Here is a 12,296-nt window from a genome sequence, read left to right as displayed (position 1 = left end):
TGTTTACCTTGTAACACAAACTGATTTATGCAGGTCTCTATGTGAATCTTACAGCATACCGTTGAGTAGACCATCAAAGACGATCACCTATAATGTGTCACAATTTTGTCTTCGGCCCTGACTTGCTTCTTGCTCTACCATCTCAGTATCTTGCTGCTCAGTAGCCTAACTGGATATGGATTTCCTTAAAGAAAGGAAGAAACCAAGGGCTGGTTCATGCATTCGTTCACACATTTAGTCTCCTATCAGTTGATTATCTAAGTGCTTAACTCAAAGTGTGATTTGTCTCCAATTTTCTTTTGAGTTCATAACAAGCAATCTGCAAGGAGCACCCGATAGTTAAATCTGTGGCTTATTTGCAAGGGCATTCAGACAGAGACGGCTTTGTGCTACCTGAATCTGACCAGGGTTGCTTCCATGTACAGGTAAATGTGTTTTTTAAAGGGTGATCCACAGACTGTCTTATAATATATTTCATAATGGATTTTTAATTTAACAAGATAGAATTTACCATACTGAAGGCGCAGATGAGGACAATACTGACAAAGGGGCCATAGGTCACCACTGCAAATTAATTACTTTTTACAGGGATGTCTCAAAATCTGTGCTTTTGATCTTTGTGTGGTTCAAAGCCACACACCCTCCAACATTTCTCCAATGAAAATAGGGACGTCGCATTCCATAATGATAAATTTACTATTTATACCCCACACAACTTATTGGGTTACTCCATCACTCTGGGCAGCTTCCAACATATGTAAATACATAATAAAACATTAAACATTAAAAAAAAACACCCTTCCTTATACAGGATTGCCTTCAGATTGCTCGGGGGTCGGATAACTCCATACCCTCCAACACTTCTCCAGTGAAAATAGGGATGTCCTAAGGATGTGGGTGGCGCTGTGGTCTAAACCACAGAGCCTAGGGCTTGCCGATCAGAAGGTTGGCAGTTCCCATTGTTTGGTCCCAACTCCTGTCAAAGTGCAAGTAGATAAATAAGGTACCACTCCGCCGGGAAGGTAAATGGCGTTTCCGTGCGCTGCTCTGGTTCTCCAGAGGCGGCTTAGTCATGCTGGCCACATGACGCAGAAGCTGTCTGCGGACAAACACCAGCTCCCTCAGCCAGTAAAGTGAGATGAGCGCCGCAACCCCAGAGTCGTCCACGACTGGACCTAATGGTCAGTAGTACCTTTAAGGAAAACAGGACATTCTGGGATCAAATCAGAAACTGGGATGGCTTCTCTAAATCAGGGACACTTGGAGGGTCTGAAGTCATTTTTATTGGTCCAGGCAGTAACAGGAGTTCCCATTTGTCAATAACTCCACTGAGTAGGCAAGCTTTGGGTTGAGAGTGTGCACACAGCTGGGATTTTAAGGAAAATCCAGCCTGTATACAGTACTTTAATAAAAGAATGGAAAGGCACCATAAGTCACCCCAGAGTGAGAAACTCCCAACTAATGAAAATTTAGCTCTGATCCTGCCCCCACAGTTGCTGCGAGCAGGTTGCCAGACAATGGTTACACAGCGACCTCCTGCAATCCCAGTTCCTACACCAAGCTTTGTCCATCTGATGCCCTGCAGTTGTTTTGTCTACAACTCCTCTTAGTCCCAAGTATCATGGACATTAAACATTGTGGGTGGGGTTTAAGTGGGTGGTTTCCATTTGCAGCAGAAGCTGAATGTTTAATATAGCCTATCGTTCTGAAAACTGGGCAGCTCTTCAGGACAAGCAAGGCACATAATTTTAAATTCTGCCACTAGATGGCTCTTTGGGATTAAAGAATGGGGCCTTTTGCTGGTCACCTTTACAAACAGGATTCCTTTGTCTGTTCAGTGAGCAGCAGCACAGAGTCATCTAGCAGGGAGTGAGCTTTGTGTCTCTCCAGATTTTGAGTAGCTGGCTTCTCAGAGGTTCCTAAGGCTTAAAAAAGCAAGTGCTGCCAACTGTCTCCTTTCATATGTCAGCAGGGAAGGCAAGATATTTGGGGCTGGGCTGTGTTGGGGTAGAGGTTGCTTTTGCATGCATTCAGATATAAATGGTGGGGAAAAACCCCACTTTATTTTAGTTAGTAATTATATTTACATCCTACCTTTCTTTTCTAACAAAAAAAAAAAAAACCAAAATCATGGGCAGTGGCAGTAGCCTATGGCAATTTCAAGTGTCCAGAGCGGTTTGTGAGCATGATCTAGCTGTAATACTTACAGAGCCAGGGCTTTTTCAGCCGTGGCCTCGATCTGGTGGAACGCTCTGTCACAAGAGACTAGGGCCCTGCGGGACTTGACATCTTTCCGCAGGGCCTGCAAGACAGAGCTGTTCCACCAGGCCTTTGGCCAGGACACAGTCTGACCACCTCCTTCTGTAATCCTCATAGAACTCTAGCCCAATGGCTGCCATTAATTTGACTCTGAATTGATTTTAGAATGTATTTCAATTAATTGATTGTGATTTTATGTAAACTGTGTTATTTTTACTGTTGTTAGCCGCCCTGAGCCCAACTCTGGCTAGGGAGGGTAGGATATACCGTAAATAAAATTATTATTATTATTATTATTATTAAAGGTAAAGGGACCCCTGACCATTAGGTCCAGTCGTGGCCGACTCTGGGGTTGTGGTCTCATCTCACTTTATCGGCCAAGGGAGCTGGCGTACAGCTTCCAGGTCATGTGGCCAGCATGACTAAGCCACTTCTGGCGAACCAGAGCAGCGCACGGAAACGCTGTTTACCTTCCCGCCAGAGCAGTACCTATTTATCTACTTGCACTTTGACGTGCTTTCAAACTGCTAGGTTGGCAGGAGCAGGGACCGAGCAACAGGAGCTCACCCCGTCACAGGAATTCGAACCGCTGACCTTCTGATCGGCAAGTCCTAGGCTCTGTGGTTTAACCCACAGCACCACCCGTGTCCCATTATTATTATTATTAATTATTATTATTATTATTATTATTATTATAACAACCCTGTGAGATAAGTCACTATCATTTGGCTTGGTGGCAGTGGCAGACCAACAGAAAGGAACTTGCTGCTGCAGATAGAGCTGAGAGGGACCCCTTCCTGAAACCATGGAGAGCCTCTGCCAGTCAGTATACAATACTGAGCAAGATGGAACAGTGGTCTCACTCAGTGGATTGCTGGATTGATTGAATGCCTTTCTATGCTGCTTTTCATTCAAATGAATCTCAAAGTGGCTTGCAAACATGGCAGCTTCCTATGTTCCTGTGCACCTTGGTGAGATATATTTTATTTCCGCAATAGCTTTTTTCAAACTTGCATCTATGCAAATCAATTAGCACATGCAAATGTGATGCAAATCAGGGTCCTCATTTGGGGCCATGCATAAACACCCCACTGCATAACATCCATAGAGCCAAGGCTGAGCTTGCTTCTTATAGATCTCATGCTTGAGGTTTTTTTTCGATAGCTGACCTTCCTGGCATACCAAAAGCTTCTTTTTGCGATACGTTTCAGAAACCATTTTGCTGTGCAGATGGGTGCAGAGAAGGGGCTGCTGCTGTGTGAGAAAAACAAGCCCACGGCTCCCTTGGGCCAACTACATGGTTCTTTGGATCCAAGCCAGTAATTTCCTAACAGTAAGCAAAAGTGGTAATTTAATAATAGGCAGAGGTAAGTAATAACTCTGGTTCAGTTTTCCTCCAGTTTCCGCTCCCTCCGAAAGTGGTTTTCACATTGGGGTCCAGGGAGACCCTTTGGGGCAGGAAAACCATAAACTATGATGCAAGAAAATATAAATTCTCACCAGACATCTGTTTGCCTAAGTAAGAAAGCCCAGCAAAAAAATTCCCAGTGCTGTTGTGCCCGAGACCCAGATTGGTTGGTTAATGAAAGGCAAGCCCATTGGGCTATAAAGAGGTGATGTAAATGCCATACTGCAGAATATTGCCGTGCCCCCTGGTGACAGACAGGAAGTGCAATGGGAGGTTTCGGTTACACAACATGGGAGCTGCTGCCAGCATCGCTCTTGCCGTGGACATCACTCCTGTGATGTTTAAATGAAGTGGATCATGGGAGTAAGGAAGCCAAGCCAGTTAGTTGCCATGACTGGCCATGAGAACGACTATATAACTTTAGGAACTAGTGCCTGAATTTGCTTGTTTTTCTTTTCCCCCTTTTGTGTAATGTCTAAAAGACTGTAAACCTCCAGGAAGGGACAACTTTGCTTCTTATAGATCAGGGGTAGGCAACCTAAGGCCCGTGGGCCGCATGCAGCCCAGTCACCTTCTCAATCCAGCCCGTGGACATTCCAGGAATCAGTGTGCTTTTACATGAGTAGAATGTGTGCTTTTCTTTAAAAAGCATTTCTGGGTTATTTGTGGGGCATAGGAATTCGTTCATTTCGCCCACCCCAAAAAATATAGCCTGGCCCCCAACAAGGTCTGAGGGACGGTGGACCGGCCCACGGCTGAAAAAGATTGCTGACCCATGTCTTATAAATCTCATATAAGCTACTTGGACTCTTCTTTTGCTGAAGAGCGAGGTAAAAATGTGTTGAAGTAAATACGTGACAGCATTGTTTGCCCACAGGGAAAGTAACTGATCTTATACACACACACACACACACACACACACACACTCCACTTCCTTCAAATGATACACAAGCAGTATGGGAGCAACCACTTGAATAGGGCCTGACATCACTTTAATGGCTGGAGGAAGCATTTAGAACAATTGCAAACATGAGTCACTGGGCCTATCTCTACTTCATGTAACTAGAATCGAAATGAATATTCACAAATATATGGAATATGCAAGTTCTGAATGAGAAACTTTCAAGGTAAAGTTAGAGCTTGCATTTCTGAATCAAGAGTGTTAGCCTTGATATTTGAATTAAAATGCTTTAGCTCTGTTGACAACAGTTGATCGTTGTGATTTTGGTAGGCATCAAATACAAAAGTTGTTCACTATCAGTTAAAAGCTATTGCATGTCACCTATGAAATACTGTCCAAAAATGAAAGAAATAGCATTACATGGCAATTATGAACTATATGCTACACCAGTTTCATTAATGAATCCTGGCGAAGCTTGCACTGTTCCAATTGTCTGACTTATTTTTGTTGAAAGACTTGTTGCAAGGATTTTTTAATAAAAACAAGTTATTGACCACTTGGGACAAGACCCTTAAAGACTCCAGTTTTTGTTTAAGGAACAATCCGCTTTGAATTGTATTTTCCTTTATGTTATGAGCATTAGAAAAAAATTTTTTAAAAGGCAGATACAGTGCATAAGGTGTGAAATTCAGCTTTAGGGTTTCTTAATTTGGCTTAGAGTCCTGCAATATTGTTGTTCAATGGACAAATTGAAGTTGTATGTCTTTCTACTGCCTTACTCTGCTATTGTAAAACGGACAGAGGAATTTGTTAGAAGCTAGTTCTGAAGTGTATAACAACATAGGACAGAGTGTAAAAAAAGAGGTAAAGGTAAAGGACCCCTGGGCGGTTAAGTCCGGTCAAAGGTGACTATGGGGTTGCGATGCTCATCTCACTTTAAGGCCGAGGGAGCTGGTGCTTGTCCACAGACAGCTTTCTGGGTCATGTGGCTAGCATGACTAGACTGCTTTTGCCACAACGGAACACCGTGATGGAAACCAGAGCGCAGGGAAATGCCATTTACTTTCCTGCCACAGTGGTACCTATTTATCTACTTGCACTGGCATGCTTTCAAACTGCTAGGTTGGCAGGAGCTGGGACAGAGCAACGGGAGCTCACCCCATTGCACGGATTCAAACCACCAACCTTCTGATCAGCAAACCCAAGAGGCTCAGTGGTTTAGACCACAGCGCCACCCGCACTGTGCAAACTCGCCCGGTATAACACCATAGGACATCAACAGAAACAGACCATCATTGTTTCTTGTTGCTTCTTTTCTGCACCATAAGAACCTAAGAAGAGACCTGCTGAATCAGGGCAGTGCCCATTTAGTCCAGCATCATTTTCTCACAGCAGCCAACCAGACGTCCATAAACTCCCAAGCAGAACCTGAGCATAGCAGCCCTGTCCCCCCGAGATCCTGTCACCCAAAATGGCGCTGTACTCTCACACAAGAAATTGGGATGTCTCTTTTTTCTGGGACGCTTGTGAGGTATGTCACAGTGTGGTTGAGAAGATAAAATTGGGTGGGGGGATGAGAACTATGTATACTACCTTGAGTTCCTAGAAGGAATTTCTGTCCTTTTTGTGGGCTTTCCAGAGGCAACTGCTTAGCCAAGTGGAAAGATGGACAAGATGAACCATTAGTTTGATTCAGCAGGATTTTTTTGTGTGTGTGTCGTTTATATATTTTTATGCCAAATTAGATCCCAGCATGATCTAACTAGGAAAATGGCTTCCACTTGACTGCCAATTAACACAGGCATTGGTTGTTATTGTTCTCTCTGCTAAGGCAGAGACCTTATTACAATTGGGTTGGGAAGTTAGGAAGGGGGTGGGCTGCATGAGCGTTTTGCGGTACAGATAAATCTTCTTTAGTGGACTTTTTATTTCCTTTCCTTCCACAATATTTTCTTTAGTTTCCCAGCCAAATATTTCCTAAGGAAGGATTTTGGACTTCCTTTGAGCTGCAGTTCAACATCTGTCCGTATCAGGGGGCTGCAGTAATGGGGGTTTGATGTCAGGTCCAAATTCTCACCAGGGAACAATATATGAAGCGCTAGCCATTCATCCACCCCCGACTTCAAACAGACATTCCTCCCTCCCCTCTTTTCTCCCACTGCCTCCAAGTATGCTATTTTGCACATTATGGAGACAGGATATAACACACATCGGTCCATGAAGGCTTAGACCTTGGGCTAGCTCTATTACGAGTATTACAATGAGGTGTGTAATTCCAGGCATGAGACAGATCTTCCTACATGGTCTAAAACTGCTGAAACAATCTTGGTGTCCGTCCAGATGTGTGGGAGCAAGAGATCCCCCGAACTCAGAGTTAAGAGCTGAAGCAGTGCACCCCTACAAAGCATAATTATGTGGCCCAGGAGATGTTGCTTTCAGTGTGACCCTTTCCTTCTAACAATGAGTGGAAGCTTCTTAAATTAAATATCTAGTTAAAGTTGCCATTGGGCATGTAGTGAACAATTGCTTGAGGGAGAGAATGACTGCAGCCCCACCATGTATTTGGAAGGCAAGTCTGAGGAGAGACTTTTACACACACACACACACACACACACACACCCCAACATAAAACACTGTTATGCGTGATGTGCACGGAACATGCTCCTTTCTACAGATATGCTCCTCAGTGCATAAACTGCCAACATGTTTGCTTTTCATCTTCCGTAATTGTTTATTACATCCGGAGACATGCCTAAATACGCCTTTAATTTGGAACACCCAGGCAGGTATCTGTACGGAAGTTTTTGTATGGCTGTATTGAATAAGTCTCCACTTTTAACTCATTGGAGGTAGAAATAATTTGTTTGTTTGTTTTGCTTCTCTTTTGGTTCTTTTAAAGACAGCTGTACCCCCATCCTTTAGCCAAAAAGGCTCTCAGAGTGGCTTGCCAAAAATCAGTACTAAGAAGGCCATTGCCCTCAGGCTCACAATCTAGAAAGACATGACACGAAAGGAAAAAAGGAATGGGAGAGATGAGGGAAAAGCAAGCTCAGATACAAGTTCTTTAAGTAGCAGTTCTTGATTGATTGATTGATTGATTGATTGATTGTATCTCTATGTGACTTTTTGTTCAAATGAATCTCTAAGCAGCTTACAAACAATAACACAGTAGAGCATAGTAGAACACCATTTTACAGCATAAATCATATAAGATAATTAACAATTCATCAGTAAAAACAGGGCTTTTTTCAACTCGCCGGAACTCATTTCTGGCACCTCTCAGGTGGGTATCATTCCCATTATATGAGAACAAGGAGGTATTAATGGTGAGTTTTCTAGAAAAATAGCACTGAATAAAACAATTCCAATCTATAAAGCACTGCTAACAAAGCAGTGCCTTAAAAAATAAGCTAAACATCACAATTGCAGCAAAAGTAATAGTATATGATTTTTATTTTATTACAGGTAGCCCACTCAGGCACCGTTGATGAGCAACTTGTCCATGTGACAGGAGACCCATTCCTACTTGAGGAAGTCCAAGACGAGCCTGTCCCTCAGGAGCAGCGATCTGGCTGATGTGTGCTTGAACATGTATAGTTCTCTCTGTGGAGATTCCAACTGTCTAGAAAAATTGTCCACCTTTCTTGGCTGGCTCTGTGATTCCATGTGTCATTAGGGGCAAATGAAGTCCGTCAGGGGTGAGGGCAATGCGTCCTGAATCAGCCACAGAGACGTTATCTGCAAATCATGGATGGTGCATTGAATGTGATGATTGATATCATGCTGCATAGCCAATCAGATTTGATTACATAACTGAGGGGGAACTAAGCCAAACGAGAGAGAGAGAGAGAGAGAGAGAGAGAAGAGAGAGAGAGAGAGAAGAAGAAGAAGAAGAAGAAGAAGAAGAAGAAGAAGAAGAAGAAGAAGAAGAAGAAGAAGACAATATAAATAATATGTCAACATTTTTAAAGACATTGCTGAAGAAAATCATTGAAACAGACAGAAGTTTCAGCTCAGCTTAGCCCTAAGTTTGGGGTAATGGAACATTCAATGGCAGGGTGTTGTTAATCTACCTGTTAAGCAAATAAATGGCAGTTGAGTAATCAGTTAAACAGTCTTTAATCAACTTTGGAGTGTGACAGGTATGTATATCTGGAGAGACAGCCCAATTATACTGTGCAGAAGGTGTAAAAAAGAAACTGCATGTCAAGCACAGCAGTACATGAAGGGACGAAAGATGAAAGACAATTGTATTATAGTACATGCAAACAAAAACTGAAACAAAATAATTGTAATAGTTGTTGTTAATGATCATAATCATTGTAATAAAATATGTATATACCTCTTTTAATCAGAATAAGATCTCAAAGTGAAAGCAAGCAACCACATTAAATAATACAGAATTCATTTCATTTACTTATTAATGTGTGAGCTCAACTACTTCCATGGTGCCTTTAGGGGGAGCTCCAGCACTCTTTGAAAGCCAAGTCTAAAAATTAAACGCTACCCCTCTGTCTCTGGTCTTTGTCACATGTTAAAATTGTAATGGAGATCACCGAGATTTTCTCTAGGTGTTTACACATTACATTTTATGGCTGTTTACTGTTATGCTTGTGGAGCTGTTAAACCAAAGCCTCTGCCTTGCCACCTACTGGTCAAAAAGGAATGTGGTCGCTGCTGGATCTACTTAAGAGTAGATACGGTCAGCAGTCTCTAGAAATAAAGCTTTTCATGGACTGAACACTTCAATGTTGCACACATGCAGAAAACTAGCACATCAGGAAAGGGGCAAAATTGCCATGCCACGTGGGTTTCTGTGAACAGTGATTCTCTCCCCCCCCCCTTTTCCCCATAAGTGCATATTCAAACAAGTAACACTCCTTCCCCAAAGTCTCAAGGGGATTGGACTAGATGACTCTTGTGGTCCCTTCTGACTCTACAATTCTATGTGTCTAGGCTTTTGAAGGAAGACAAAGGCCCCTTGCTAACCCAGCTGCCATATATAAATGAAAAAGATAATTGGAAGAGCGGAATCATTTCTTCCTCAGAGCCTCCTAAGATTTCTTCTATTCTTTTCCTTTCCAGCATTTGGAATCTTTTATCCCCATGTCTTTTGAGACTTGTCTATTTTATTTTCCATACCGAATGTTGTCATTCCCTGTGTGGTTCCCTGTGGCAGAATCTGGATGGAAAATACAAAAGGACATATCAGCACTATTCCATGAGATGTTCTCTCTCTCTCTTTCTCTGGCCTGATCCTTGGCATCCTCAGACTCTGTTCCAGATCTAGAGAAAAATCTGTCCTTGAAGCGAGGGGAAAATGATTCACTTTGGTCTCAAGAGTCTGGGAATCATTTAGGCACACTGCAAAACTGAGGAGCACTTGGCACAAAAGCAAACAGTGGTGTAATAAGGTGAGTTTTTAGATCTTGGACCTTATGGAGGCTTCCATTTAGATGTATATGTGGAGTTGTGAAGAACACAATTAACATTTATCTTCATCCCAACTGTCATTCCATACTTTAGGTCCAGCTCCAAGGGTCTTCTGGCGGTTCCTTCACTGTGAGAAGCGAAGTTACAGGGAACCAGGCAGAGGGCCTTCTCGGTAGTGGCACCCGCCCTGTGGAACGCCCTCCCATCAGATGTCAAGGAAATAAATAACTACAGTGGTACCTTGGGTTACAGATGCTTCAGGTTACAGACTCCGCTAACCCAGAAATAGGACCTCAGGTTAAGAACTTTGCTTCAGGATGAGAACAGAAGTCGTGCAGCAGCGGCGCGGGAGGCTCCATTAGCTAAAGTGGTATTTCAGGTTAAGAACAGTTTCAGGTTAAGAACGGACCTCCAGAATGAATTAAGTTCTTAACCCGAGGTACCACAGTATCTGACTTTTAGAAGACATCTGAAGGCAGCCCTGTTTAGGGAAGCTTTTAATGTTTGATGTTTTATTGTATTTTTTAATATTTTGTTGGAAGCCGCCCAGATGGGCAGGGTATAAAATTATTATTATTATTATTATTATTATTATTATTATTATTACCACCACCACTACTACTACTACTACTATGACTATTATTATTAAGCTGTTCCAACATTCCTGATATGTTTGGTTTTTGCTGTAAGGCCGAGAAACAGTTTGATAACCTTGCTACAAAAAAAGAAAAGAAACACTCTGTGCATGTGCAGTCAGAGGCGAAGGTGGAGCAAATGGAAAACTACCCTTCACCTCAGTCTGTTCGCCTCCATCTGCTTGTCTTCTTACTCTCTCTCATCTGTTCCAAGCAGGAGGTGGTCCCGGCTGTTAGCTTTCTTCTTCTTCCTTTCTTATTTTCAATGCTGCCCTTGTAGAACTCAGTAGAGATGTGGATGGGAACAAATCTAGAATCAGCTGGCTCTATCTGTCATTGGCTCCGGCTCTTGTTTGGGAGGTGCTTCAGTGACTTACTGAGCACTTAGATAACATTTTTTAAAAGAAATAAATAAAAAGTATAGTCTCTGTTCTCATGAGCAAGGTAACATGAGCTCAGCAATTCCCATCGCATTGACTACCATAATCTTCAAAGCATTGAAATGTCCCTTCTAGGTTGCAGAAGCTGAGAAGATCGAGTGAGCGTCATTAGCTTACATCTTATGTTGTTCATGTGAAGGGAGTCACTGGACTTTTATGTCTACAGTGGTAGCTCGGGTTACATATGCTTCAGGTTACATACGCTTCAGGTTACAGACTCTGCTAACCCAGAAATAGTGCTTCAGGTTAAGAACTTGCTTCAGGATGAGAACAGAAATTGTGCTCCAGCGGCGCTGCTGCAGCAGGAGGCCCCATTAGCTAAAGTGGTGCTTCAGGTTAAGAACAGTTTCAGGTTAAGTACGGACCTCCGGAACGAATTAAGTACTTAACCTGAGGTACCACTGTATATGGACAGCAAGGCTGGCCGAAGAAGCAGTCATAAAGCCTTCATAAAGTACATTGTCTGCAAAAGTGTGATCCATCACCCATGTTTCCTCCAGGATCTCTGAACTAGGGCAATGTCAGAAAATTGTTCTTACTGGCGTAATTAACTTTCGCTTATGTGATGTCACCATTTTCTCCTGTGTATGGTATTTATGAGCGAGTTTAACAGAAAGTGCCCTGCCCCAGAAAAAAAAAACCCAGATGTGTAACATATTTGATCTGCGCAGCTACAAAACCCTTGAGGCTTTTGAAAGAAGTATTCAAATACCCCAGTAAAGAACCTGGTGCTCTCCATTAATCCCAAACTTGGCTGTTTTGAGTTAGGCTAGAAAGACTGGCAACCGATCCATCTGTTCGTGCAACAACATGGTGTTTTCCAACGAAGCAGGCCGGGCCAGGCCAGGCCAGTAATGAGCAGTAATGAGAACATCACGTCCCTCTTGAGCATTAATAAGCAATAAAATGCCCCATTGACAGAAGGGCCCCTGAGTAATAGGGAGTAATAAAGAGTCCCCAAGTACTCATGACTCTCTCAGGTCAAATTCCTGTCTTTAAACAATCCTCGCCACTATTTCACATGTAGGGTTGAGGGGAGACCCAGAGGAGTTATTAGGGCTTACTGTGAGGGAATAAAGCATGTGTCAAAAAGAATTTTAATACTCAATTAAAACTGCCCTAAGTACACCATGTAGTTACATGATAAGCGGCCAGGTCTTTCTGGAGGATAAATATTTTGCTTTCAGAAGTATCTTGGTTCTCACATACTTTTATGGTCA

The sequence above is a fragment of the Podarcis gaigeae genome (genome assembly GCF_964106915.1).
Source record: "Podarcis gaigeae genome assembly, chromosome: 6".
Taxonomy (NCBI): Eukaryota; Metazoa; Chordata; class Lepidosauria; order Squamata; family Lacertidae; genus Podarcis; species Podarcis gaigeae.
Note: the sequence above shows the minus strand (reverse complement) of the source record.